General features: G+C 44.1%; 1 protein-coding gene across 4 annotated transcripts in view; it reads right to left on the bottom strand.

Moving 5' to 3' along the window:
• Positions 1-19,215, bottom strand: part of MAP3K13 (mitogen-activated protein kinase kinase kinase 13) — a 92,076-nt gene extending 72,861 nt beyond the window's left edge. For 2 of the 4 annotated variants that reach the window (XM_075937349.2, XM_075937355.2), the window contains exons 1-2: positions 19,004-19,215; positions 10,500-10,629 (exon numbers count right to left, since the gene is read on the bottom strand). The gene's annotated coding sequence lies outside the window, so the exon portion shown is untranslated. The other 2 variants (XM_075937350.2, XM_075937352.2) reach the window with 2 other exon arrangements.
• Positions 19,216-21,151: the final 1,936 nt, after the last annotated feature.

Here is a 21,151-nt window from a genome sequence, read left to right as displayed (position 1 = left end):
TATGCCCATGCCATTAAGATTGACATTTCCAGAACAACGCACACATACTCTGCAACCTAACTGTTCTTCTAGCAAAGAATTAAGAGAAATACACAAACAGGCGAGAGTAATGACCAGATCATCCTCCATACATGTACTCTTGCACAATAAAAAGAGAATTTTCTCTGTGCTACCTTCAGCTTGTAGGCAGAGTGCAGATTGGAACATTGCTGCAGTTCATAAGATACTTATTTATAAACAGAAATCATAGCAGGTGCACCAAGGTTGTCTTCTAAATTCTTATAAAATTCAGCCAAATCAAAACAGATTGTCGCTCAAAACCAAAAAGACACAGGGAGGCTGGCCTCTTTAAGGGGAGATGAGTACAGCCCCGTTGTAACACAGTTACAGGCAGAGAGAATGAGTTAAGCCATGTTACAGGAAGTTCATATGGCTAAATAAGGCCTTCTAAGGTGAAAAGAAGGCAGATGCTTGGAGAGCCAGAGGTAAGCAGGCCCATAAGCAGAGGGGGTGTGGAGGGTATGAAAGCTCTGCCCCCCGCCCCAAGGTCCTCCAAGTAAGCATGCTCTGGCCTGCCAGGGGAAGGCAGGCGCGGCATGCTTCCCGAGCCTCCCTCCTCTATGCTCTGACCAGCCGGGGAAAGGCAGGGACTGATTTCCTCGCTTACTTGGGAGACCATGGGGATGCATCCACACACTTGCCGTCCACATTTACAAAAAAAGCACCCCCCCACACACACACACACAGAAATTCATGCATACCAGCCTGGTAAGAGAAGGGAGACGCCCTCTTAGGAACTGCTACTCGACAGAGTGTGAGTCTGCTTAATAGAAAGCCTCTGCAGGACATGACTAAGAACCTTGCACCAAGGATTGAGAGCCAAGAAAGGCTGGGGGGGGGGAGGTTCTTGCATTTCCTTTTGAAATATGCTAATAAACGCAGCCCCCACAAGGGAGCATCATGCAACGTGTTAAAGCCTATGCTGAAGTTATCAGGAGCCCACGAAGAAACTGAGGCAGTGGCTAGCCCAAAGCTCTCAGCCTGCATCGAGCACCACTGCCTGAGAGCAAACATGGTAAGTTACTCACAAATGGAAAGCTCTTAAAAAGGGAACACTTATGCAATTTTACCTGCTGGCATTGCTGTCAGGAACAATACATTTTACATTTTTCCTTCACTACTCCGACAACCAAAAAAAAAACCTCTTGTTTGACCGCACTCTTTACAGGAGTGGAGACGCAATATAAGAAGTAGCTGGCCGTTTTTCATTCAGAGAATGCAAAAATACTAGTCAGCTACGCATATACCTTTATTTCCAGTTCTTCACTGCAAGGTCACACTACAAAAATAGAGCCATACAAAAAGACTTCTCTGTAAACGTGATTCAGTCTCATTTTTAAAATATTTTGCTTTTTTCATGCTGAGAGTTACTGTATGTGTGTCTCCCCCGGCACAAACCCAAAGGTCAAGGTACACAGATAATCATTCAGGCATATCAGCCAGCATGTATGTCAGGTGAAACCAGGTTCTGTCGAAACTCCATAAATAGATACTGCTGAACTAACAGGGGAATTCCAGCAGAGGCAAAGCTCAAAGATGGGAGTACAGCACTTAAGTATATATTCCTTTGCTTCTGTTTCTATGGCGATACACAAATGCGTGTGGGGGTGCAAAACGGTTACGTATTCTACAGTAAAAGTGTAGTTCTTTGAGGTGCTATCATCAATGTGATTCCCACTACAGGTGCACATAATGGCAGGGCAGTTGTGACCCTCCCTCAATTCCCTTGCAGTTTGAAGCCCCTGATAGCTGAGGACCAACACAGGGACTGAGGTGGGTCATAGGATCCCAACTGACAATAACACCTGTAAGAACCACAGTTACTTCAAAGGGTAAATCACCATTTTCCCCTCTTTCAGCATGAGCCACTGTGGATCCCATTGTAAGTAACTGGCAGACAGCAGCCTCTCAGGATGGTGGGATATGAAGGGTTCCTGATGCATCAAACAGTAACCGTGGTACTGTGCTCATGAACACAGTGGCATTTACCCTCGTAGTTAAGTCCAAGGCATGGTGTTTGACAAAGGTCAAGTGAGTTTCTCCATATTACCGATTTCTGATACTGGCACGTTCCTGAAGCAGGCAGAGGATATTGCTTGAGCTCTGGTGGAGTGATGTTCAGTGGAAGAAGCATGCCAGGCAGCTAATACCACAGATCCAGATGCTGTGTTACCCACTTTGATGTTTTCTACGGAGGTAGGGATGGACTTTTGGAACATCTAGCTGTGGCATTAAACAGCAGGGATAACTTTCTAACTGGTTTGATTCTGTTACTATCATAAAAAAGGGTCCCGGGAACCACAAGGGGGGTAATTTCTTTTCTCCAAGTATCTAGTGTGGTTTCAGTAACAAGACAGATGGACTGACTGGCTCACATGAAGTTCTAACAAAATGCAGGACAATGTAGCACTTTAAAGACTAACAAGATGGTTTATTAGATGATGAGCTTTCGTGGGCCAGACCCACTTCCTCAGATCAAATAGTGGAAGAAAGTAGTCACAACCATATATACCAAAGGATACAATTAAAAAAAATGAACAAATATGAAAAGGACAAATCACATTGCAGAACAGAAGGGGGATGCGGGGGGGGAGGGGGAGAAAGGAAGGTAAGTGTCTGTGAATTGCTGATATTAAAGGTAGGGAGAGTGGGATGTTTGTGAGTTAATGGTATTACAGGTGATAATTGGGGAAACTGTCTTGGTAATGGGTGAGAAAGTTCAAAGACTTTCATGCATACCAGCCTGGTAAGAGACACTTGCCAACAAGGACTTAACAAGTCTTTGAACTTTCTCATCCATTACCAAGACAGTTTCCCCAATTATCACCTGTAATACCATTAACTCACAAACATCCCACTCTCCCTACCTTTAATATCAGCAATTCACAGACACTTACCTTCCTTCCTCCCCCTCCCCCCCCCTGCATCCCCCTTCTGTTCTGCAATGTGATTTGTCCTTTTCATATTTGTTCATTTTTTTTAATTGTATCCTTTGGTATATATGGTTGTGACTACTTTCTTCCACTATTTGATCTGAGGAAGTGGGTCTGGCCCACGAAAGCTCATCATCTAATAAACCATCTTGTTAGTCTTTAAAGTGCTACATTGTCCTGCATTTTGCTTCAACTACCCCAGACTAACACGGCTACATTTCTATCACTATGAAGTTCTAAGACCATCTTAGGAGTAATCTTCAGTAAGGTCTTAGCACCACCTTGTCCTTATGGAATGTTATGTGGGGGATGGGGCCATACGCACTGGAATCTGTCACTCTTGTAGCTGAAATGACAGGCATCGGAAAGACCAACTTCAGAGTGAGGTGAGGAAGGGACCATTCTGAGAAAGGCTTCAACAGAGGGCCTCTGTGCTTCAGGAGGATGAGTCCCTGGCAGGTGCAGGTTTTCTGATGGGTAAGTGTGTAATAGCCCCTTGAGGAACTTCATTGCCATTAGGCGAAAAAAGATCAGGAATGACAGGCTGGGCAATGCAATGGAGCATTAGTATGCAGCTCGCTCTATGGGACCGGGAAGTGCTGAGCTATGAACTCAGCATAAGCCCATTGAACGGCAGCTAGCTTCTCAGACCAGACAGAGCTACTGGGCACTTATGGAAGGACTCTCTTCTCTCCCGCTACTGAGATCCAGTAACATCTGAAACACTTCTCACAAGGACTTTAAGAGGGAAGGGGAAGTACCAGCACCTAGGGTCCCTGTAGAAGACAGGGTAGAGAGAAAAAAAGCAGCAAGCTCCAATCAGCTCCCACAAAGGGGAGAGATGTTCCTAGCTCTGCTTTCCCTAACATTAGCAAGGAGGAGAATGCAAAGTTAGTGAGTACACCAGGATCAAGAGAGGCAAACAGGCTAGCACTGTTCCTAGCCCCTCCTCAGACACTGGTAGTAGACTCATCAGATGCAAGGATTAAATAATACGTTAAAATATTTAGCACTTAGTATTTTTCATTGACAGAGCTCAAAACCCTTTATAATATCACTGTGCTTAGTTTGCAGATGGGTTCACTAAGGCAGAAACATGTCAAGTAAGTATGTCAATATTGCCCAAGATAACCCAGCAAATCAGTGGCAGAACTAGGAACGTAATCCAGGTCTCCTGAGTCCCACACAGACAAGCTGGACCCAAGGAGACAGAAAATGTTGATCTCCAAAATTTCTGATCCAAAATTACTCCTGGGGGAATTCTAAGTCACACAGCATGTGCAGAATTCGTGTCCCCCACAGAAAAAATGACTTCTGCCAGGGAAGCCAAGGGAAGACACAAAGAGCAGTCACGGGTCCCTCCGTGGAGTGCAGACAGGCTGGTTTGAGTGTCCAGAGCAGCCAGAAGAGACGTAACTTATTATTGGGACGGGGCAGTTATGCATGTGAGAGAGACTGTCTCTCTGGCTTGCTATTGCTGAATGCTCAGTGGGGAAGGGCAGGGCTTTGAGGTGTCTGAGGAGGTAGGCATAGGACAGGCTTTGTCCTCTCGGGCAGAGCAGAATTTAGCAGCCTGCCTGCTCAGGGAATTGTTCCTATTGCCTTTGTGAATTCCCCCAGGAGTATGAAACAGGTGTAAAAGTTTACATTGCCAGAGTGAGATGAAGAACAATACGCCTTAACCATGCTTATAATACGTCAGTGATTAGAACTGGTCTGAATTTTTGGACTGAAAAAAATTCCTATCAAAATGTGTCCCATGAACTGTTTGCCTCTGACATTTCTGAAGATGGTCAACAGCCAATATCAATTGTGCTTGATTTCCCAGCCCTCACTTGCTCTCCAGTTGCCTGTGATGTAACACTGAGCATATGGCTGCATGTGTGCGCGCTGACTAAGAACTAGAAATTAAGGGTCAAACTTAGCTACATTACAGTTAGACAGAAGGGGTTGGGGAATTTCCTCCAGTGCTCCACGCTCTCATTCTTCAACCACAATATTGTAGTTCAAATAAATTACCAAAACGATTAAAACCAGTGTGATTATGCTGTGCTATTTTGAGAAATAAAATATTCAGAATTTTAAACTATTGAGTGCAGAATTTAATATTTTGGCACAGAATCCATCCCCCCTGCCTCGGAGTAAACTGCTTTTACTGGAATTCAAAGCACCTTCACATTTTAAGAAAATACAAAAATGAACCATAAGGAAAATATTAAAAATGCAGACTTTAAAATAATCTCAAAATCACATACATCGAGGAGAGAATAGGAAACACTTTACTGATAATTTCTTTTCTGTTCACAACATCTCCCACAATTGTGGGCATGTGAACTGCTTTCTTCTCTCTGCCGCTCACAAAAGGCAGGTCAGCATTTTGGTACTGCAGTGCTACACTGGAACACCCCCCTTCTTCCACTTGCTGTTAGACAAGTTATTGTCATTAACACATATTCCAGAAGTGATAAAACAATTATGTACATTAGACCAAGGAAGACTACCCTATTCTAACAAATCCTCTTAATAGCCAACCATTGGATTTGAGCCATCTTGGGTGGACAGAACTGTGGGAGATGCTGCTAGCAGAAAGGGAATTATCTATCAGAAATTCTCCATTCTGTAGCCCAGCATCTCTCTCAGCTTTGGACATCTGGGAAGTAGCAAGCAAAGTCCAGATACAGGGTGGATTATGAAACAAAAATTCAGTAGGAAAGAAGCACAGAAGTTTGTGAGTTCATTCAAAAGTTTGATTTCTGTATCATTTTTTGAGGAATAAGGGTTCTTGCGCAAAAGGGGATTTTTGCGCAAAATGGCCCTGTCTCCACTGCGTTTTTTTCCACAAAAACCTCTTCCGCAAAAAGGATCAGAAGAGAATATTCAAATGAGTGCGAGAAATGCTAATGAGCACTTCATTTGCATTTCCTCTTTTGCAAAAAGAGACAGTGTAGACAGAGCCTAGGTATGTGGGTTACAGATGCATTTGCTCATTCCTAAAGATCTTATGAAGTGCACCGCAATCCCTGTCACACAAACATCTCAAGATTTGCAGGTTCCATGACACAGTCTAACCCACCTAGTGCTGGAAGTCTTGGAAGCATTTAGATCCTGGCATTTCAGGTGAAGGCTGAGGAGGGAGAACATTGCTCCCAGTCCCCGCTGCTCAAAAAACTGGACACAGAAGTTTGGAAAGGAAGGAAGGAAAAAGAAGCCTCCGTGTTCTCTGGTGCAGAGGCAGAGACTCTGGCAGCAATCAGGAACAGAGGGAGAGTGACCAAACTGTATGGTGCCAAAACTCTAATCTGCCTCCACAAGCTGAAAGAGAAGAGAGCAGTCCAAACATCCAGAATTGTGGGGGGCGCTGAGCTGCAGAAAAGGCCTATCTCCCTGCTACTGGAACTTAGCCTCTATAGAACATCTATCATACTCCCTGGTCTAGCTCCAATTACCCCCAAAAATAGTGTTTCTGCAACTTCTCTTGAATGACTAATTTCACAGTCTAATACAGGAGTTTTCACACTACGGGTCGCGACCCAGTACTGGGTCATGGGATGTCAGACACTGGATCTCCATTGCTGCAGGGGGATCAGGTGAGCTAAGGCAGCTACCTGCCTGTCCTGGCACACAGATTGTGCTACACCCCAGAAGCAGCCAGCAACAGGCCCAGCTCCTAGGTTCGGGGCGGGGGGGAAGGGAGAGCGCACAGGGCTCCGCACACTGCCCCTGCCCTGATCACTAGCAGCACACTCCCATTGGCTGGGAACCTACTGCAGCATGGTCTGAAGTGCTAGAAGAGGCAGAAAGCTGCCTTAGCACCCTCACCGCACTGCTGACCGGAAGCTGCTCAAAGTAAGCCCTTCCTGCCCCAGCCCTGACACCTCCAAAGCTAGGGCCCCCTCCGACAGCCTAAAGCTCTCATCCTCAGCCCCACCCCAGAGCCTATTCTCTAGCCAAATTATGTTGGGTCACAGGCATCAACAATTTCCTTCAACTGGATCATGAGAAAAAAAGTCTGAAAACCACTGGTCTAACAGAGGTGTCATATTTCACCACAATATTCAACCTAATTTTTCCCTCTCAGTTCCATTTTATTCTCCTAATTATGCCCTTTCAAACTACTAGACTATTTCATTCTTTTGCTTACACTTTGCAAATATATATGCATTCTTCAGCCCACCTGTAGTAATATTTTAATCCAGGGGTGAAAATAACAAATTCTCTACAGTTACTGTCCTATCACGGAGTGGGGAGGGGGGGAAGGAAAGAACTTTGGGCGGGAAGGGGTTGTGATATAACAGTAGATATAAGAAATTAAGTGTGTGGTGCAGTGCGGGGGACTCAGAGGAGAGGGCTGAGGTGGAAGGGTTCAGGAGGTTAGGACTGGGGTGTCTGAGAGGCCTGGGATGTGAGGGGTTCAGGAATCAGGGTTGGGGGTATGAGGAGGGGCTCAGAGCACAGGGCTGGAGAGTGGATAATCAGAGCAGGGGGCTGGGAGCGTGTGAGGGCTCAGAGTGGGGGTTATGAGGGTGCAGGATTCAGGGCAGGAGGCTGTATGTATGTAGGGGTGAGTGTGGGTGAGCAAGGGTGCTATTTTGAGGGGGAGTGGGTTGCAGCCACACATACTGGGTCTCTGTTACTTTTACTGCTTCCTCTTACTAGGGAACAAGGGGAAAGTGCAGAGCCTGCTGCATTCCTCTTGCTTCCAGCTGCCTAAGGGAGGGGCAGAAGAGGAACGCGGCAGACTCTGCACTTCCACTTGCTCCCTAGTAAGAGGAAGTAGGAAGCATTAAAAGCAACAGGGACCTGGTATCCCAGCCATCCCCTTTAGCCTGCCTGGCTGCGTGCTGCTGAGCACAACAGCCTGCAGGAAGCCAGGTGGGGAGTGCCCCACCTCTTCCACTGCAGCTGAGTGCCCCAGCCCGCCAGCCGGCTTCTTGCCAGAGTGCCACACCAAGGCGCACTGGCTGACTTTCATCTCCATTTTAATCATTCCTCATAAATCAATCTCCCCAGTCACCTGATAACTCGTGCTGCAGTTTTAAAACTCTTTAGTTTATCAGTCTATTTCTTGTACTCAAGGTCCTACAACCTAATGCCGTATACAAAATAGTGTTATAGGTGTGTTCACACTGGAGCGAGGAAAGACTAATCTTTCTTGCTCTGTGACATGATGCCCTTGTGCATGGCAGCCCAAATATTGCATCTGCCTTTTACTACCATGGAGTGCTGCAAACTCTCATTTACATTTGGTCTCCATTAGCCCCCTACATCTCTTTCAATATTATCTTTTTACAGATTTCTCCTTCTCATTTAACTTCTGTATTTATTATTATTTACTGTCTCCCCGATGGATTTTTCCAAGTTGAATCTCATTTGAGAAGTGGGAGATTCACACTGTCCATCATATTCCTGATCTCTCTAGATGCTTTTATAGTATTCCTGTGTCTGCACTGGTATGTGCAACGCCTCACAATTTGTGTCTCCAATGCCAAGTTCTGCCTTACTGGTGCATTCATGCAGACTCTCTTTTTCCTCCTCTCACCAGCACGAGCTGTAGGCTGACACTCCCCTCACCCTTTTGTCCATCTTGTGGTGAGCTTATTACTACTGTTGTAATAGTTCTTGACTTAACTGGGACAAGGAAAATTGTTCTGCAGTCTCTCTGTCCTAGCTGCTAACCTGCTCTGTATTAAGTATCCAAGGTGCTGAGAAAATATACTGCATCCCCAGGCAAATATTTAACATTCCTTTCAAATTTATGTTTTAGGAATCATCCATATTTACTTCAGAAGCCCACAAATCACTAGTTTTGCTGCTACAATTGCCTAACTTCTTTAGGGTTAAAAACTTCTTAAAGAAACGTAAAATTAGAAAAAAAAACCCACCTATGCTAGGTCTGTAATATTAGTAATTACTAATAATGTTAAATAAATGTAACAGCAGTCAGTCTGAAAGATCCTAAAGAGTTGTAAGTCTTTATCCCTCACTAAAATGCAGCTATTTCTTAGGCAAGATGTTGCCGCTGTTTACCACAGCATACAAACATTTAGAACAGTTTAGGACAGGAAGTGAAGAATACTGGCTAAGATTTTCAAAATATGGGATCCTAAGTCCATATTTAGGCCTGACTTTCAGAAGTGCTCTGCACCCAACCGCTCCCATTCAATTATGTGTTTTATATCTTAGCCAGCATGTCTAACTGAAATGGAAAAGGAAGGGTAAGTAGCCTGTCTGAATGCAGTCACCAACTAGAAGAACTTGGCCAAGCCACTGCAGATTTCACATCTCTGCTGTTCTGAAGAGACTCATGGGACACGTAGTCAAGAATTTAATTCCGTGTCAACCAAAATATAGCGGTTCCTGAAGCTCATTTCTACTACTGCTGAGCCCACGATTTTTATTACAATCCATGCATAATTAGTCTGTGAAATTCATTGGTCTGAGATAAGAGCTTGGTAAGAGTAATCTATATGGATACACAAGAACATCCACAATTACATCAGAAAGGAAATAAACCCTCCTGCTTCAGAATATAAATCGATCACTGGCTGTATTTTATTTTCTGTTCGTTCCCAATTTTAAGGATTTTAAATGGGTGCTTAACAATTGGCTGCCTACAATCCAAACAGACTGACTAGAACAGTGTTTCTTAAACTGTGTTCCGCGGCACGAGGCAATCAGAGGTGTGCCGTGGAGAACACAATTCAAAATGGCCACCCTTAAAGGGGCAGGTGACTTTTTTTGGCTCAACAAAAAATCCTTGATGTTCCCCATAAAAAAAAATTATTGTTTGGTGTTCCTTGGTCTTAAAAAGTTTAAGAAACACTGGACTAGAAGTATACCCTAAGAAACTGCAAGCTCTACAGTGTTTTTATCATTATTTTGATTAAGTTTAGCTTACTCAGATGTTACTTTCCATACTCAAGGAAACTAATTTACAATCTTGAATAGTGAGCCTTCTCCTACAACTAGTATTGCCTATGATGTTACCGTTTATATACCATTGACACAGTGCTCAGAATGCTAATTCTATTTAAAAACATTCTAAATACATTTCACAGTTCAAGCTACAAAATAACTTCTCTCATGAGCTTACAGGAAAGTGTATGCAGCTTTCTTGGAAAAAAAATAATATTTTCAAGCACAATATCGGAACACAAAAGTACACTGTAGCCCCTTTTCAATGAATACTCAGTAAAGAAATACATTTTCAGTGTTCCAAAATGAAAAAATATAAAATTGATCTGACTGAGGCATGATACCATTAAATAAAAGGCATTTAATTAATCATTATTAAAAAGAATCACAGAGACATTAGAGGAAAAGATTTAGTCACCCAACATTTTCTTTCTTCAAATACCAAGGCCAACAGAAAGCACTCCTTCAGAAAGCCAAAGGCAATGTGCACTAATGTGAGGGTCTACATACCCTAATCACTCTGCATGATCAAGACCCTGAAATGTTGAAGGGCTCACCTGCCAGAGAGAGCAAACAAAAATAACCCCTTACCTTCCTCAAGACACTGTGGGTTCCAGTGGAAAACTGTGAACTGGCTCATTTTTGAAAGATTTAATGGTCCATGTGTTTCTCTGGATTAAATCTGTTTGATACTCCTCCCAGAAATTCGTATTCTGGAGATCTGTAAAGAATGCTAATTTAATGTATTTATCTCCAATGAAACATACACGGTTACGTACACATTGCACTTATTCTGTTTTCTGATTGGATCCATAAAAATTCATCTCAAATCAAATCAAAGTAGACAATTATTCAGTTCAGAACAACAATTCTGTTGGGACAAGAAGAGGTTTTCTGTTAACCCTGTCATCTTCATGTTTGCATATTCTATAATTAGTTTATTACAGTTGCATGCTGAGGCCTCAAATGGGCGCAGGTACCCACTGCATTAGGTGCACTACAAACTGGTAGTAAAAGACAGGGGAAGGCACTTCCCCCGAAGTCTCTCACAGTTCAGTGGCAAAGGCAGAAACAGAACATTAGTCTCAACACTTGTAGCTCTTGCTGCCTCTCACACTTCATTTGTTTACATATACGTGGCTTTAGGTTTTTAATTTTGAACACTGCAATTTCACATACTGCTAAAAAACTGTAGTGTAGTTCTGCGCCATTTGGTTTTCCTAGGGTCTCCTGGACTATTCTAATGATGCCAGCATGTAAATCTAGAGAGACCATGCTATTTCCATTCACACTACATGGTGATTGTCTTTTGTTTACAGCATGGATAGGACAACAAAATTATAGACTGAATAGTGCGAAAAACTGTGCCAAGGCTATCAATAGCAAAACAGTCTCTAGTCACAAGAAGAGTACGGACTGTCACATTTTGCTTGCAGAATAACCTAGTCTGACAGTAATTTAATTTGGCCGCACCCAAACCAAGTTAAAGCATAGGATATGTTCCGCTAAGGCCAAACTGTGTTACAAATGGTTATTCAAAAAGCTATTCACCAGGGCTAATGCACAGTTTTTTAACAAAATTTATCATTATCTGCACAAGCTGAACCAAACTAGTCCTGCCTGCTCAAAGCAAGACCTCATTCACTTCACAGTAAAATGGATCTACATTCTCAAGCAAGGTCCCTACATTCTGCATTTGCTGTTGGGAGTTCTGAGAAAGCTTCGCATACCTATTAAATGGAAAATCTTAATACATTAAGTAGAAGAACAATTAATATAGTCAGTGCAGCAACCTCTGTGATATTCAGATGGATATTAAAACTCATTTTATACTGTTCCCACAATTTCAGTTTTCCACATTGCAGCTCTGTCATTTTTAGGTTTCAAAGTTAATAACCTATTAAGTTAAAAGGGCAACTGACACTTCTTATTTCAGGCTACATAGAAACTCAGGAAGATATTTCTGTCACTCAGTAAAAAATGTTCGAGGTTCTCTGCAGCCAGAAGGCGAGAAACATTCTTTACATTTAAAGTGGAAATTTTAGAACACAATTCTGCAGTAAGGTATGAATCCTGCAAAGACGGACTCTTAGAATACACAGACCCCTGATTAAAGATGATCTGCAGAGGAAAGAATTGTGTTTTCTTGTTTATTTTATGTAAAGGAGACCAAGAAGCTATTTCCACACTCTACCTCCACTCTACCACACCCAGTTTCTCTTTCCTTTGGCTTGTATTTTTACACTAGAAATTCAGCCCATGATATCCTGGCTTTCCTGAAAGACTCTGAAGACACCAGAAAAAACAGCATTATCACAAGCACCAAGAGTGCATATAACCTGTGTGTGACTTTGAAAAGGGATTTTTAGTCAGATAGTATAAAGAGAGAGTTTTAAACAATATTATGGAGGTGGTCAGTCTAGATCAGGGGTTCTCAAACTGAGAGTTGCAACTCATTCATTGTCATGAAGTACTAGGAGTGGGACTGACAACCTGAGCCCGTTAAATTAAGTTAAAGAGCCCTATTACAACCTGGGTCCCTGCCAGCTCTTTAAATAGCTCTCTGCTGGCTTTTGCCGCAGCTCGGCCAGCTCTTGCCAGAACAGTGAACCAGGGCATAACCGCTTATTTTCACCTCTGCATGGGAATGAACATTGCATCATGGTACTGAGCTCACAAATCAAACTGCTAATAAACGGGAATGGGGGTGATGAAGTGCACTGGAAGACAAAACATGTAACGCATCACCCTTTCCCTCCCAACATCTCTACCAAGTGAAAAGGCATTTCCTAAACATTAATGAAATATGCTTCTCTAGGCCACACATCTCCACTTTACAGAAAGACTACGTCTACATTGGCCCCTTTTCCGGAAGGGGCATGCTAATTTTTCAGATCGTAATAGGGAAATCCGCGGGGGATTTAAATATCCCCCGCGGCATTTAAATAAAAATGTCCACCGCTTTTTTCCGGATTTTAGAAAAGCCAGAAAAGAGCGTCTACACTGGCCCCGATCCGGCCCGATCCTCCGGAAAAAAGCCCTTTTCCGGAGGATCTCTTATTCCCTATTACGATCTGAAAAATTAGCATGCCCCTTCCGGAAAAGGGGCCAATGTAGACGAGCCCTTAGAGAAAATGAGGAATAGGGATTAAAATGGTTTTGAGATCCCAGGAAACCCTTGGAAGTGACTGAATAAAACCCAAACCTCCCAACACAGTCTTATGCTTAAAACAAGACCAGCCTTCTGCCTTAAACTGCACCACCTTTTAATTATAAAAAATGAGAATCAAAAGAGGAAAATAACCCAGTTGCAAAAAATTTCTTAGTGAGCCAGAGCTTGTACTAATTTTTTGGGGGGCCCGAGTCCAAAGGACACAATGCAATCTGTCACAAAACATTGTTTCTCTCAGTTCCTCCAACCCTAGGCACTGGGGATGTAAGTATAAGCTTATCAGATAGTCAACTAGTCCCTTGACTAATTGATTCTCCCCCTCACCCTTGCTGGGGGGAACCGGCATGTAAGCCAGTTCCCTCCAGCACCACTTCCACAGAGGGCAAGACAGACTGGGGGGTAGTGGGGAGTCTCGCGCACAGTCTCAGCTGCTGTGTGTCTGCTTTTTAAACGTATTAAGAGCTGGTAGGCTCTTAATACAGTTAAAAGGCTAGTGAACAGCGAAGGAGACCAGGTGCGAGCCAGGAATCAGCTGTTCCTGATGGCTCTTAATACATTTAAAAGGCAGAGCTACAGCGGGATTAGCTCCTAGGGCTCCCCCGCTTATTGACTAATTGACTAGTAGAGAGAAATTCCACTGACTAGTCAATTAGTTGATTAAACAAAATTTAACATACCTACTAGGCACAAGGGTAAATGCAGGCATCAGACCAGTTTGAAGTAACCACAGGCCACTGGAAGGGAGGAGTTGTCCATGTCTTCCCCCTCCCATTCCAGAGTCCCTTTGACAGGGAAAGGAAGAAGTCCCCTATTCTATCCATTCTGCAGTCTGTTTTTAGATCTCAGTAATGCTTTGGTGCCTAAAATGCTGCACAGAGACTCCACAAACAGTAGCACCATGAAACTGACTTAATGCTCAGTTTCACTAATACCCCTGGGAGTCCCAAGAGCAGCACTGAATCCTTACTATCAGTTTGCAGTGGTCTGCAAGAAAACACAGCAGTGGCAGAAACACAGAGTTGTCAGATTGAAGATAATACACTTGATTTATATGTAAATGGTTATCTTTGCCTTAATAAGAGCTAGAAATATATCTGAGCTATCCAATTAAATCTTAGATTGCATATACTTGATGCAATTCAGCCAGAAAAGCTTCCTATTTGTCACAAGTGAAATTCTGAAGCCTTGTGGTGGGCTACATTTATCTGGTAGATTGGAAAAAAACGTTACTATCCTTTTGTTCTTCAAGATATGTTGCATGTGTCAATTCGACTCTTGGTGCATGCACATCCCATACCAGAGTCACTGGACATTTTCCCCCTCGGTGGTACCCACTGGGGCAGCTTGAGCACTCTCTGCTGCCAGGCCCTGTTTGCTTTGTATAAAGAACCTGACACTGAGCCCCTCAGTTCCCTCTTTCCAGACACTCCAATGCGGAGGGAGAGGAGGGCAGACTGTGGAATGGAGATGTGCAACAGTTATGAAAGGTTAGCAACCATTATTAAGTCATGGAGTGATTACATGTGTACATTCCACACTTAGTGACCCTCAGTTATACAGGTAAAGGGATCAGAAGTCATGTACACACAGACGGGAGTACAACCCAACCAAATTCGGCATCATCTCTTGAATATTGAGTGATGGCACAATGAGAGGAGAGCAAGTTGCTGTTCTGCAAATGTCTAGGATAAAGATCTGTGCTAGGAAAGCATCAAAGCACGTTTGTAATCTTGTCGAGTAGGCAATCAGTTTGTCTGGAGGAAAGATGTCTGTCAGATCCTAACATGCAGGGATGTAAGAAGTTATCTAAGCTGAAACTCTCTTTTCAGAGAGCAGAAGATTGTTCATTATGTCTATTGCCAGGGCTTGACAAACTGTGGCGAAATCTACTCGCCAGCCCCGCACTGCGCATGCGCCAGATCTGCATTGAGCATGTGTGCGCCGCCGATGAACAGGGCGACCGGCTGAAATCTACTTGTCACAGGTGAGTAGTTTCACTGATTTGACAAGCCCTGCCTATTGTGACCATGAACTGTAAGGATGGACCACCGAAATGGTTTGGTTTTGTCAACATAGAATGCCAGGACTTGCCTAATATCCAATATGTATAGCCATTGCTCATCCTTATTTGCATGTGAAGTGGGGTAAAATACAGGTAAGTACATTGATTGATATGAAAATTTCAAACTACCTTAGATAAAAAATTTAGATAAGGGTATAAGTCCACCTACTCTCTAAAAGAGACTGTGCAATGTGGTTCAGATGTGAGGGCAAGCAGTTTGGAGATCCTTCTGGCAGAATGATTGCAATTAGGAAGACCACCTTCTATGAAAGATGTAATAAGGAGCACTCTATTACAGACTCAAATGTAAGACTCTATAAGTTTAGACAAAATTAAGTTCAAGTTCCAAAGGAAAAACAGACTCCCTTTGTTGAAGGTACAGTCCTTCCCAGCCTTTAAGGAATCTAGTTGGCATGTGATTGGAAAAACAGGACAGTTATTCACAAAGCGAGTGGAAAGCTGATATTGCTACTAGGTGAGCCTTGACAGAGGAAATCACTAACCCTTGCTGTTTCAGGAGCAGCAGGTAGTTGGGTATTTTTTGGATGGATAAATGCACCAGACTAACAAGCCCAGAGAGAGAATCACGGCCATTTTGACAGACAGGTGGCCTTGATGGAAGCATTTCTGCTACCTAGTAGCAAAGTTGCTTTTGGGATTTAACCCTGTAGTTTCCAGGCCATTACATGAAAGGACCCAGGGTCCAGGCAGAGCAACTGACAATGGTCCTGAGAGATCAAATCCAGATGCAACAAGAGTAAGATTGGAATCGCCAATAAGAGGTCCAGAAGATAGAACCAATATTGGCAGAGCCACACTCTGGCTACATCTACACTGGAGGCTTCTTGCGCAAGAACAGCCATTCTTGCACAAAAATTTGCAGAGTGTCTACACTGCAAGCACGTTCTTGCACAAGTAAATTTACAGTAAAGCGTCGGAACAAAGGGCTTCTTGCGCAAGAGTTATTCCTCTCCCCACGAGGAATAAGCCCTCTTGCGCAAGAAACCCCTATGGCTAAAATGGCCATCAGAGCTTCCTTGTGCAAGAGAACATCCACACTGCCATGTGCTTTTGCGCAAGAGCGTCCATGGCAGTGTGGACATGCTGTTGCACAAGACATTTTGCACAAAAACTCTTGCGCAAAACAGTTCTTGCACAAGAAGTCTGCAGTGTAGACATAGCCTCAGGGTTTTAATATAACCCAGGTGTGGTCCTGTTTGATCCTCAAGAGCAGGGGTGAGCAATAATTTCACAGTGGGGCCACTTCATGAATTTTGGTACTTGGTCATGGGCCACCTCTGGGGTCCCCCAAGAAGGGGTAGAGTTGGGAGCTAGCTTCCCCCCCACAGTTGTCTGCTGGGATGCTTTGAATTAAAAAAAAGCATTGGCCTGTGTACAGTGAAATCAATATTTACTGATATTTGCCAATAAAAAAATCGAATCCTTCCACACAGCATGCCTTGACAAAAATTAGTACTATAATAGTGATTTTCATAACAGTAGTGACAGTTTTGTGTATATTTAACACGTTTCCTTTAAAGATCTCAAAATTCTTAATAAAGTATCAATGTATTAGAGATAGGGAAAATTATACAGATTGTGCGACAGTACAGTTCTCCCAAATCCTGCATTTCCAGCTTTAACTGAAAGACAGCAATGCTCTTCAAGCTCAAATTTCACAAGTCAAAATTGAGAGACCAAGGATTTCATAGAAGAAGGCAGCAACATGCAAGGTCATATTTACATTAGGGAAATTTACAAAATATTCCAGCCAGTTCAAATACTGGTTCAGCAAAAAAAGGGGTTAGAAGCAGCGGGAACCAGACAGCATACAAGGTTCCAGCTGATTCCAACACCTACCCACTATTTTAGTAAAACCTGCTTTTCAACAAATTCAGCAGCCAGAACCTTGTCTAAATTAGAGCTCCCACAGGTTCAGATGAACCAGTATTTGTAGAATATTCTGACCAAACAAATACTGGTTCTTTTAAGCATCACCTGTGTAAATAAGGCTCAAGTGAATTGACATACTTTATCCTCCAGTATATGTAACCTAAAACATTGTATTCTGGAAACCACTGTGCAACCAAATGTTCAACTAGGAGAAGAACAAAAGCTAATTCACATGATATTAGTAACAAGCTTTGCCAGTTCTCTACCTATTTGTTTCCTAGAGATAAGGCCATTGTATACTGCAACTATTTTGTGCACCAGGAACACGGTATCAAAAAAGCAACAATATGCTTATAGCGTGTCTATATTATGAAAGTGCTGATCATAACTCCATAGTGAAAACTGAGTTTTGTGTTATACTTAAAGCAGGGATTCAATCTGTTTTGTATGAAAAGTGCAACATATCCTCTGCCACCCCAAATTTATGCATTTATTCTTTGAGAAAAAGTAACATGTTCCAAGAGTTGACAAGGAAATCTTAGTTTATTAACTAATTTAAACCATTAAAAGATTTTATCAAATTTAGCATCCCGGATCAGGATTTTCTGTATTACAGAGACACTTCAAATTTCCATATTATTTGAACTAATCGAAATCTCACAAATAAGTTTCAATTTCACTAAGTGGTTAACAACCGTTCTAATTGTTATATAGGCTACAGATAAATTCAGGTAACTAAGTGGGGCCATTATGCCAGAGGTAAATCAACCAGTCACTACCCTGCCTCTGCAGCAGCTTTATATATGATAGTTCTATTGGTTGTGGTGAGCTGTGGTATGATTGAAGCTGAACACAGATCTCAAGAGTTCTCACTGGCAGATGAACTGGCCCAACTGTCACGTCTCTTTAAGGAGCTGATGACTGCATGCTAGTTTAGGCATCACTATTGTCCTCGTGGTACTGCTGCATCTCAGCTTCACAGCATATTAAAGCAGCACTGCTTGGGAGAACTGATACTGTGGCACAGGTCTATACCTTAAGCCAAAGACACACTGTGACTCAGACTGGTCTCTCCCTGTCCCAGCTGCACACAGCAGCAGTCTCACTAAAACAGACCATTAAAATCAATCGAAAAGTAAGGACCTGACTCACTTTGGATGCTTTGCGTTGTTCCAGTAATTTTAAAATAGCCATAACTCAGCTATATTGGCCAGTACATTCTGCCTGTTTTGTGCTACCAGTGGATTTCCCATTAAAGCCAGTTAAAGTTTAATAATTTAAGACTGATATTGCATATCTTTAAATCATTAGAAACATTGTATGGCAGCATTCTTTCTTTCTCTCTTTCAGAGTCATAGATGAAGTTTTCTTAATTTAAGGAAGGAAATTCTCACCCAAAATGACTACATTCAGATGAAGGTAAAGTTGACAGTACATATCAGTAACTTAATTAATAAACATGACAGAGACGTTATCCTAAAACCAAGCAGTATAAACCCAGGACATTCAGAGGTAAGATGAGACTTGAAAGAAATCCAGACATGGAAACGGACAGGTGAGGCGGGGGGCAGCTTTTAAACTGCCATGCAGGGATGCCAGGAGAGGTGACAATAAGGAAATCAGGTGTCTCTAAGAAGCAGGGGGCTGAGCCTTGCACGATATGTGGCTGTACCCTCCTGTTACCAAGAGCCGCGAGGCTCCAGGACTGGGTTAATGTCTGAGGGGAGGGACTGACAGGGAAGAGCGGGGGGGCCCCCACCCCCATAGCCCCAGGGACGCCTCCGCCCGCCCACTCCCCTCAGGCTGCCCCCGTCCCCGCGCGCCCACCTGCGCCGCCCCGCCCCTAACGTGCCCACCCGCCTCGCTCCGCCCCTCCCCCCGCCCGCGCGGGCGCCCCCACGTTACCTAGCCCGAATGGGGGGCCACGCGCACCCCGCCTCAGCCCGCCGCTCCCACCTGCTACGTTACCTGCTGCGTCAACGCACGCGTCATTTCCTCCCCGCACGGCCAGGCGCTGTCCCCAGCCCGAGCCATCCCGTCACTGCCGGCTCCGTGACACCTGGAGAGCCAGCTGCGCCCCGCGCGTGCGCACTACAAGGGTCGGGCAGCGGGGAAGGCGCGGAATCGTTCGGGGGCTCCCTCTGTGGTTCCGTCACGCGCACAGCGCCCCCCCCCCCCCTCCAATCCCAGCCCTGCGCTGGCCCAGGGTCGGCCAATCAGAGCGCTGAGCGAGCGCCCCTCCCTTCGGGTACCTGCGGACCACTGTGACAGCGGCTCGCCCCGCCCCAGGCTGGCGGGTACCTGGGGCTGGCTGGGGGCTGAGAGCTTCCCAGCCCCGCCCCTTCTGCATGAGGCCCCGCCCCTTCTGGGAACAGGGGCCCCCGACCCAGCAAGTCCCCCCCTCCCATGAAAGCAGATTGGGGGCGCCCTGGGTTTGGTCGGTCTGGGGAGGGGACCTGACAGCAGCGTTCAAGTCTCTCAAAGGGGGGTACAAGGAGAAGGGAGAGAAATGGAGCAAGGGGCTTACACTGCAGCAAGGGAGGTTTGGTTGGACAGTAGGAAGAGCTCCCTGCCTGTCAGGATAGTAATAGAGATGTAGCCCTGCTAGTCTGGTCTAGCTGAAACAAAAGACAGGACCATGCACCATTTTAGTCTTTAAAGTGCTGCATAGTTCTGTCTTTTTTTCTGTCTGTCAGGGAGGTTAAGCACTGGGATAAATTGCCCAGGGAGGCTGATGGGCAAATATCTGAAATAGAACACAGACCCGGACTGAGGCAGCACCAACCATGCCTGGCAGGAGAAACTGAGGAGCAAAGTGTAAATGGCAGAAATGCTATCACTAAGGCCAGAACTAACCGATTTATCTGAAGATAAGGAATGAAAATGGGAGGCAAGTAATCGAGACTCATCTGGCTTTTCTGGCAATGTAAAGGAAAATGATGATAAAGAAGAATGTAGCTCACACAAAAAGAAGAGCAATGGGAAGTTAAAATCTGGCTTACATGAAAAAAAAAGAGAAACAATAAAGGAGAGACAACCTTTCATTATGACATAGAAAGCAGTAAGGAAAATTGTACCCCACAGAGATCCTGCTCTGTAGCTGATGATCAACATGGATTCACCAAGGGCAAGTTATGCCTGACCAATCTAATTAGCTTCTATGATGAGGTAACTGGCTCTGTGAACGTGGGGAAGTCAGTGGATGTGATGTACCTTGACTTTAGCAAAGCTTTTGATACGGTTTTCCACAATATTGTTGCCAGCAAGTTAAGGAAGTATGGTTTGAATAAATGGACTGTAAAGTGGATAGAAAGCTGGCTAGATTGTAGGGCCCAAAGGATAGCGATCAACAGCTCAATGGCTGGTTAATGGTCGGTTTCAAGTGGAGTACCCCAAGGATCAGTTCTAGGGCCGATTTTGTTCAACATTTTTATTAATGATTTGGATGAGGGGATGGATTGCATCCTCAGCAAAATTGCGGATGACACTTAGCTGGGAGGAGAGGTAGATATATTGGAGGGCAGGGATAGGGTCCAGAGTGACCTAGACAAATTGGAAGATTGGGCCAAAAGAAATCTGATGAGGTTCAACAAGGACAAGTGCACTTGGGACGGAAGAATCCCAAGTATTGTTACAGGCTGGGGGACCAACTGGCTAAGTAGCAATTCAGCAGAAAATGACCTGGGAATTACAGTGGATGAGAAGCTGGATATGAGTCAACAGTGTGTCCTTGTAGCCAAAAAGTCTAACGGCATATTAGATTGCATTAGGAAGAATATTGCCAACAGATCTAGGGAAGTGATTATTCCCCTTTATTTGGCACTGATGAGGCCACATCTGGAGTATTGTGTCCAGTTCTGGGCCCCCAGTTCTATAGTTGGGGCACTATAGAAAGGATGTGGACGCATTGGTGAGAACCCAGCAGAGGACAACCAAAATGACTAGCAGGCTGGAGCACATGATCTACGAGGAAAGGCTGAGGGATTTGGGCTTATTTAGTCTGCAGAAGAGAAGAGTGAGGGGGGATTTGGTAGCAGCCTTCAACTTCCTGAGGGGAAGTTCCAAAGAGGATGGAGAGAGGCTGTTCTCAGTAGTGAGGGACGACAGAACAAGGAG

This window comes from Pelodiscus sinensis, chromosome 10 (genome assembly GCF_052426305.1).
Source record: "Pelodiscus sinensis isolate ZL-2025 chromosome 10, ASM5242630v1, whole genome shotgun sequence".
In the NCBI taxonomy this organism is placed as follows: Eukaryota; Metazoa; Chordata; order Testudines; family Trionychidae; genus Pelodiscus; species Pelodiscus sinensis.
Note: the sequence above shows the minus strand (reverse complement) of the source record. Positions and strands in the feature narration are given on the sequence as shown.